Below are 7,826 nucleotides of genomic sequence, written 5' to 3'. Positions count from 1 at the left end.
TTGAATTAGATGTGATGAACCGGAAACAAAAAAAGATAATCCTCCTGAGTCATCACCTCTTGTAACCTTCTTATCTGATTAGACAGATAATTATTCTCACTTCCCTCTCTTTGAGATCGTACTTATTTTGTTGCCTAGAAAATTCTGCATACTTTGGGTAACACTCCCTCCACGGCCACTTAAGAGATACTAAATATCCAGAAATTACCAATTGGTCCCTCCAATTCTATTTGGACAAACACAGTTGGACTCCCTACCTAGCTGTTCCAGCATTGAAAGAATGTTAGCATATTTGCAACTTCTTTAGCCAGAGCCTTGAATTCTTTCGGAGGAGGGGCGTTAAATAAACACAGAAGATTAAATACTTCCATGCATGAAAATCCAATTAATGAGGTATTAACGTAACTAATCAGAACCTACGTCTAACTGGATTTTTATTTCTGCATTTTACTTTTACGAGAAAGAAGCAAGTGAGAAGAAAAAAGAGTGCTAAGAAGGCTTGAGAAAAAAAAACATTTTTTAAATATATAAAACCACTTCCTGGAAATATCTTGAATTTAAAAGCAGAGCATTATGCTCCAGCTTTTAGCACTGTGCCTGGCACAGAGTAGGCACTTTATAAATGTTTATTGATAGTGGCAAGAGCAATATTTGAGTTGTTAATACCTGAGAATGAGGAGACCCATAACTGAATCCTGAGCCCATTGCTTACTATGTGACCTCAGACAAGTCACTGAACTACTGAGCCTCAGTTTCCTCATCTGTAAGATGAAAGGGTTGGATTAGAAGCCCAAGATCCCTTGCAGCAATAAATCTCTTATCTTATGATCTATAAAATGGGGGTAATAATATTTTCATGGATGTTGTAAGGAAAGAATTTTGTAGATGATTTTTTTTTAATTGGAAATAGTGTTGGAGGGTCTATAGGAGAACGGGCACATGAATATAGAATTAGGGTAGCTGTGAATTGGTACAACCAAACTGTAAAACAATTGGGAATTATCTGACAAAAGTCACTAAGCTGTTCACACTGCTTAGCCCACCGTCACTACTTGGTAAGTGCCCCAAGGAGATCAAAGTAAAAAAGAAAGGCCTCATTTATACAAAATTATTCTTAATAACACTAGTGTTGAAAGACCACATATGATGATGACATAGATGACACTCTCACTAAAAGAAGTTAAATTCTGGTTATTGATAATGAATACTCTTGTCTTCTGGAGAACTGGTAAGGAAACGCACTTTTATTTCTTTTCTCCCCTTTTTTTAGTAAATATCACCAGTGTGGCAGTTTGTCCTTATTGTGTTGGGTAGGCAGATAGAAAACTCTTTCTAGAGGATATCAGTTTGGAGATGAGATCGTGGCTTGACAGATTATTTCAGAAATAGGAAGTCTGTAGAAGAAAGGAATGGGCTGGAGAGTTAGAAAGAATAGAGAGAATCCAGGGTAGGGTTGGGAGATGATATGAATTTAAAAGTAGCACCGTATGACAATACATCAAATAATGGATGTAAAATGCTTTGTAAACTGTTAAGTGTTATATCAATGTCAGCTCTTGGGTCTCAAGCAACTTTCTAGGACATTCAGACCAAATCCCAGATGAGATGCAATTTTTTGAGGTGGAAAGAGTTCCTAATTAGGGAATTCCTTATATTAATGAAATCACATATGTTTTGTGCATTCATGCATGATGAATGTATAGAAAAGGTCTAAACAGCATAGTAAGAAAAAAATGGAAAAAGCAAAGATTACTGGAAGCTGGGGAAATCAAAGAAGGTTTCGTGGAAGAGATGATGACATTTGACCTGGGACTTAAAAGAAAAGGATTTGAACAGGTAGAGATAGCAGGAAGACCATTTTATAATAACTACTTACTAACTTGAATCTGGTGAACAAGGTGTTGCAATAGATTGAGTGCCAGTCCTGGAGTCAGAAAAATTCATCTTCCTGAGTTCAAATCTGGCCACAGACCCTTACTAACTGTGTGACCCTGGGCAAGTCACTTAAACCTGTTTGCCTCAGTTTCCTCGTATGTAAAATAAACTAGAGAAGGAAATAGCAAACCATTCCAGTATCTTTGCAAAGAAAACCCCAAATGGGGTCACAAAGAGTCATACACAACTGGAAATGACTGAACAACAACTTGAATGTACATTTCTTTCTAACCTTTTCAAAAGTGAAAGAGTGAAAATAAGCCCTGATTATATAACCTCACCCTGAAACCTGATATACTGCAAAGTCCTTCTGACTTAGGATCATAGGATTAGGATCATAGTTTGGGAGCTGAAAGGGCCCTTAAAGGTTAAGTTCAAACCCCTTGTTTTACAGATGGGGAAACTGAGGCACAGGAGTTAAGCGACTTGGCCAGTATCACATAGCTGGTAGGTGTTTGTGGCATGACTTGGACTCAGGTTGAACTCAGGAACTCAGGAACTTGATTCCAAGTCCAATGATCTATGCATTAAACCTCTCAACTAACTTAGGTTAGGAATACAAATGAAGAGAAGATATAATTCATCATAAAATAATGTCAAAGCTCTAATTATGCATGAGTTGGCTGGCATAGTAGCATGAATAATATAAATGCATTTAAGACACCCCCTCCCCCAACTCAGTTTAGTCACTTGTTTTAATTAGCACTAAACCTTTAATCAGAACCCTTCACCATAATTAGAGATGAAAGTTCCTTTGATTTCTTACGTTTCTCCTCAAGAGGCTGCTGAGGCGGTGTGGTTTAGCAGAAAGGGTCATAGGATTTGGAGACAGGGGAGTCCTGGATCCAAACAAAGCCTGTGACACTAGCCAAGAGTAAGGACAAACCTCTCTAAGCCTCAATCTTCTCATCTGTAAAATGGGAATAATAATCACTGTAGCACCTCCCTCACAGAGCCTTTGTCTAGATCAAATGAGAGAACAGATGTCAAGTATTTTGCAAACTTTGAAGTTTTGTTTAGATATCAGCTATTATTATTATTGGAAGTGTGGTATAATGGAAAGACCACTGGAGTCAGGCAATCTAGTTTCTAGTCCTGGCTCTGCCATTTATTAACTGACTTCCGAGCCTCCATTCTCTCATCTGTAAAATGGGAATAATAAAATATGCTCTTTCTAACTTTCAAGGTTGTGATGAAGATTAAATGTGCGATCAAACTAAAATCTCCAAATGTTTTCCCACCTGGGTAGGTTAGGCCCAACCTTCCTTCTTTCTTCCTGTGACAGAGATTTGTTGTTGTTCAATTGTTTTTCAGGGATGTCCAACTATTTATGATCCCATTTGGGGTTTTCTTGGCAAAGATACTAGAATGGTTTGCCATTTCCTTCTCCAGCTCATTTTACAGATGAGGAAATTGAGGCAAACAGGATTAAATAAGTTGCCCAGGGTCACACAGCTAGTATGTGTCTGAGGCTAGATTTGAACTCAGGAAGAGGAGTCTTCCTAACTTCAGGCCCAGCCCTTTATCCACTGCACCACTTAGCTGCCCTGTGACAGAGATTAGTTTTCCCTAAAAAGAGACGAAGAGTTTCCATGTTTCCCTGACAAACTTAAGGGTATAAAAAGTCCCATACATGTGCAGTCAGGATGAGTCACCATGTCCTTCACTATATACTGCCTGGATGACCAATTTTCCCTATGGAGGGGAGAAGCCCAGTGCCATTGCATCCTTTCTGCATATCCTGGCTACAGTAGGTCAAAGCAAATCTCCTTTTGTTAATTGTTCATGACTTACAAGTGCACAACATTTCATCCCAACATTGAAATGTTAGAGCCTTTTCCAACAAAATGAAATCCTGTATTTGGAAATGATCTGTGAACTGGCCTAGAAATAATGCTAGACTTGGAGTCAAGGAAGACCTGAGTTCAAATCCTGCCTCACATACCTAAAAGCTGTGTGACACTGGGCAAGTCACTTAACTTCGCTATACCTCAGTTTCCTCACCGCAAAATGAGGGGCTTTGATTTGTTGATCTTCTGATCTAAAGCAGGGGGAGTTTGCAAACACCTACAGTTGGAAAGGGCTGATACCCGCAGGGAAAGGAAAAGGAGGTCTCAAAAGTTTCATTACCAAGAAACCAGATTATTATAAAGTTCACTAAACACAAAAAGACCCTTTATCTGGCAGGCTAACTCTTGCTCTGCATAGGCTAGAGAAACAGGGAGGAGATAGCACACGTTTCAAAGTCATCATTTCTTCTCTCCCTCTCCTTTCATAGAAGACTCCTGAAAGAAACAAGGTCATTTTGATAACACTGAACAGCGATCAGCACTCACGGTGTGCACATCTAGGATTCTAAAGGCTGAGTTAATAAGTAGACCCTGGAGAGCCAAGAAGAAAGGGGTGACATTGAGGCTGGAGGCCAACACCTTTTTCCTCAGTGTGGAACCGGCATTGATTTGGTTGCTCGTGGGTCACTCTAATAAAGACGGATCATTAAAACTGAGGAGTTGCCATCATAGGTCTGGCACAGGATGGCTGGAATGGGTCGCCTCATAATCTGAAGTAAAAATAGCAATCTGACATTCAAAGGAAGAGAGGTGATAGACAGGCAGTCCGGCTGAAATCTGTTTCAGTCAGGCCTCATTTGGAGTAACCAGCCTTGGGCACCTGTTTAGGGCAACATGGCCTAGATATTAAAGAAATAATATGGTAAAGGGATTCTAAACCATAACATATTCATTGAAGAATCTGGAGATGCTTTATTTAGAACAGAAAAGATTTAAGGAGGATCTTTCTGCTAGGAGAAACAGAAGGATGTTGGCATTTGCTTTTCAGGATGACTTCTTTGGAAGTAGGCTCCCATTGATGGAAACCAACCTAGCCATAGAGTCAGAGAATGGGAACGGCCCTTGTTCTTCACCCATCAGTGTACTGGGCTTCTGGGGCCCTTAGAGTCTCCTCTCTGGTATCAAATACAGGCAATGTTCAATTTCATGAGCATGTGATGTCTACGCATATGAGACAACAGACAAAGGCTATGTAGCTTACACTTGGCCACACAACAACTAATTAATGTCATCAGCATTAAAATGCTGAATTCCTTGACCCTGGGATTGGTATTATCAGGGTTCAAGGCTTTCCCCTTCTCCGCTGTGTATATAGTGATCCCTAACAAAGGTCAAGAGCATAAAAATAATACCTGGGGAAAGTGAATGGCTGTTTTGACACGTTGGGAAATTAAAAGATCACCACTCTGCAGTGGAAATAGTGCTGGTGCACTCAGAGTGAGAGAATAAAAAATGACACACTGCTTAGAGTTCAAATACTGCTTACAGACTTAGTACCTGTGTGACCTTGACAAGTCACTTAACTTACCTGCGCTTCAGTGTCTACATCTACAAAAGAGAGGGAGTTAGACTAGATGCCCTCTGAGGGTCCTTCCTCACCTATTCATCTGTGATTCTATCAGCTCAATTCCCTTTAAGCTTTAAAGCATTTATTTTAACATGCTGTTAAATATTAAATCTCCCAAATGAAAATAAATGATAACCCCTGAAGATTTGTAGGATCTCTCTTTCCAGATTAATCACTCTATAGATAAATCAAAGGAAGATGTGGAAATAGTGAGAATAAATGATATAAAACTTCCTTATATTTTCAAAATTCCAATTGTTTCAAAGGGAGTTTGACTTACCTACCTTTATATGCCATTACTGCACATAACTCAAGAGGAAATAACTCAGCAAACAAAACTTTGATTCTTGAGTTGCTTCCTATCCAACTCCTCTCAGCAGCTGTTCCAAACTTTTTCTTCTCTCCAGTCCCCAATGCTTCCTCCATCCCCCCCCCAGCAGATGTCTTTGCCTCCTATTTTGCCGAGAAAATAGAAGCCATCTGCCAGTATTCCATCCTATTGCATACCTCAAAAACCTCATCCGTTCTTCCTTCACTCATTTCTGAAAAGAGATAGGTCTTCTAACAATGGCCAGTCTCACTACATTTGATCACATCTTCCCCACCCCCACCCCACCTCTTTCTCTCTCTCTCTCTCTGTCTCTGTTTCTGTCTCTCTCTGTCTCTGTCTGTCTGTCTCTCTCTTTCTCTCTCTCTGTCTCTGTTTCTGTCTCTATCTCTGTCCCTGTCTCTCTCTCTGTCTTTCTCTCTCACTCCGTGTATGTCATTTTTCATTCTCTCACTCTTCAGTCTCTGTATCTCTGTCTCTGTCCCTTTCTCTCTCTGTCTCTTTCTTCCCTTCCCACTCCCTAATGTCCAGGTTTACTCTAACCTTAAAAAACTTCTTGGCCTTGCCATCCCCTCAAGCTGACATCTTATTTCTCTCTTCCCCCTTCACTTCCAAACCCCTGGAGAAAAAAAAATCCTATCTACTTAAAGTGTCCCCTTTCTCATCACCTACCCATTTTCCATCCTTTACGGTTTGGTTTCTGACTCCACCACTCAACTGAAACTGGTCTCTACAAAGTTACCTGTGATCCCTTAACTACTAAATCTCATGAGCTTTTCTCAATCCTTGTCCTCCTTGATCTCTCTGTGGCTTTTGATGCTCTTGCCCATAGCCTTCTTCCTAGATACTTTCATTCACTTCCAGGACACTTCTTCTCCTGGTTCTCTTCCTTACCTTCTGAATGCTCTCTCTCAATCTCCTTGGCTAAACCATCAACCGTTTCCTTCCCCCTTAGTGGGGATGTTCTCCAAGGCTCTGTCTTGGTCCCTCTCCTCTTGTCTCTCTACATTCTCTTTCTTACAGCTCTCTTCAGCTCCCATAAATTCAGGCATTGCTTCTGTGCATATGACTTCCAAATTTATATAGCCAGTCTTAATCTCTCTACTGAACTCATACGTTATCAATTGCCTTCTGGATCTTCCAAGGGGATCTTGAGAACAGAATGTGTGAACTAGAACTGATTGTTTTTCTTGTAACTCTTGTAACTTCCAGGATCCTACGTTCATAACCTTAGAGTCACCCAGAGTTAAGTGTGACCCACCATCAAAAATCCTCTACTCCCATATTTGACTGGCTGTTAAATGTTCTCAATTCTATCTCCACCATATTACTTCATCTGCCCCCTTCTCTCCACTCATATAGCCACTGTCACCTGCATCATCTCTCTCTTGGGCTATTGCATCAGTTTCTTAATTGGTCTCTCTGCTTCTAATCTCTACCCTTCCAACCCACTGTACACAGAGATGCCAAAATAACCTTCCTAAAGCACAGTCATGTCATGCCACATTGCTTGTAGGATAAAATATGAACACTTTCCATAATCTGGCCCCCATTTACCTTTTCCAACCTTATTTTATCTGCTTCCCTTCATAAACTTTATATTCCAGCTAAACTGGATTATTAGCCATTCCCTGGACTCATTACTCCATCTCACAGAGCATGCATTCACACAAACTGCTCCCAGGTACCTACAATTCATTCACTCCTCTCTTAATAATCATAATCATAATCATAATAATAGTAATAATCCCTGGCTTCCTTCAAGACTCACTTCAGGTACACCTCCTTTTGAGGACACCACAGTTTTTAATGTTTTGGCCTCAATTCTCCTCATACTAGAATTAAGCTTCTTGAGAGCAGGAACTCTTTATTTTGTGTTTTTGTAGCCCAGCACCTAAAATGGTGCCTTGTTCATAATGGGTGCTTAATAAATGTTGGGGACAGTTGGGTGGCACAGTGGATAGAGTGCTGGGCCTGGAGTCAGGAGGACCTGAATTCAAATCTGGCCTCAGATACTTACTAGCTGTGTGACCCTGGGCAAGTCACTTCACCCTGTTTGCTTCAGTTTAATCATCTATAAAATGAGCTGGAGAAAGAAATGGCAAAGCACTCCAGTATCTTTCCCAGGAAAACTTCAAATGGGGTC

The sequence above is a fragment of the Vombatus ursinus genome, unplaced genomic scaffold (assembly GCF_900497805.2).
Source record: "Vombatus ursinus unplaced genomic scaffold, bare-nosed wombat genome assembly UNPS02014781.1, whole genome shotgun sequence".
Classification (NCBI taxonomy): Eukaryota; Metazoa; Chordata; class Mammalia; order Diprotodontia; family Vombatidae; genus Vombatus; species Vombatus ursinus.
Note: the sequence above shows the minus strand (reverse complement) of the source record.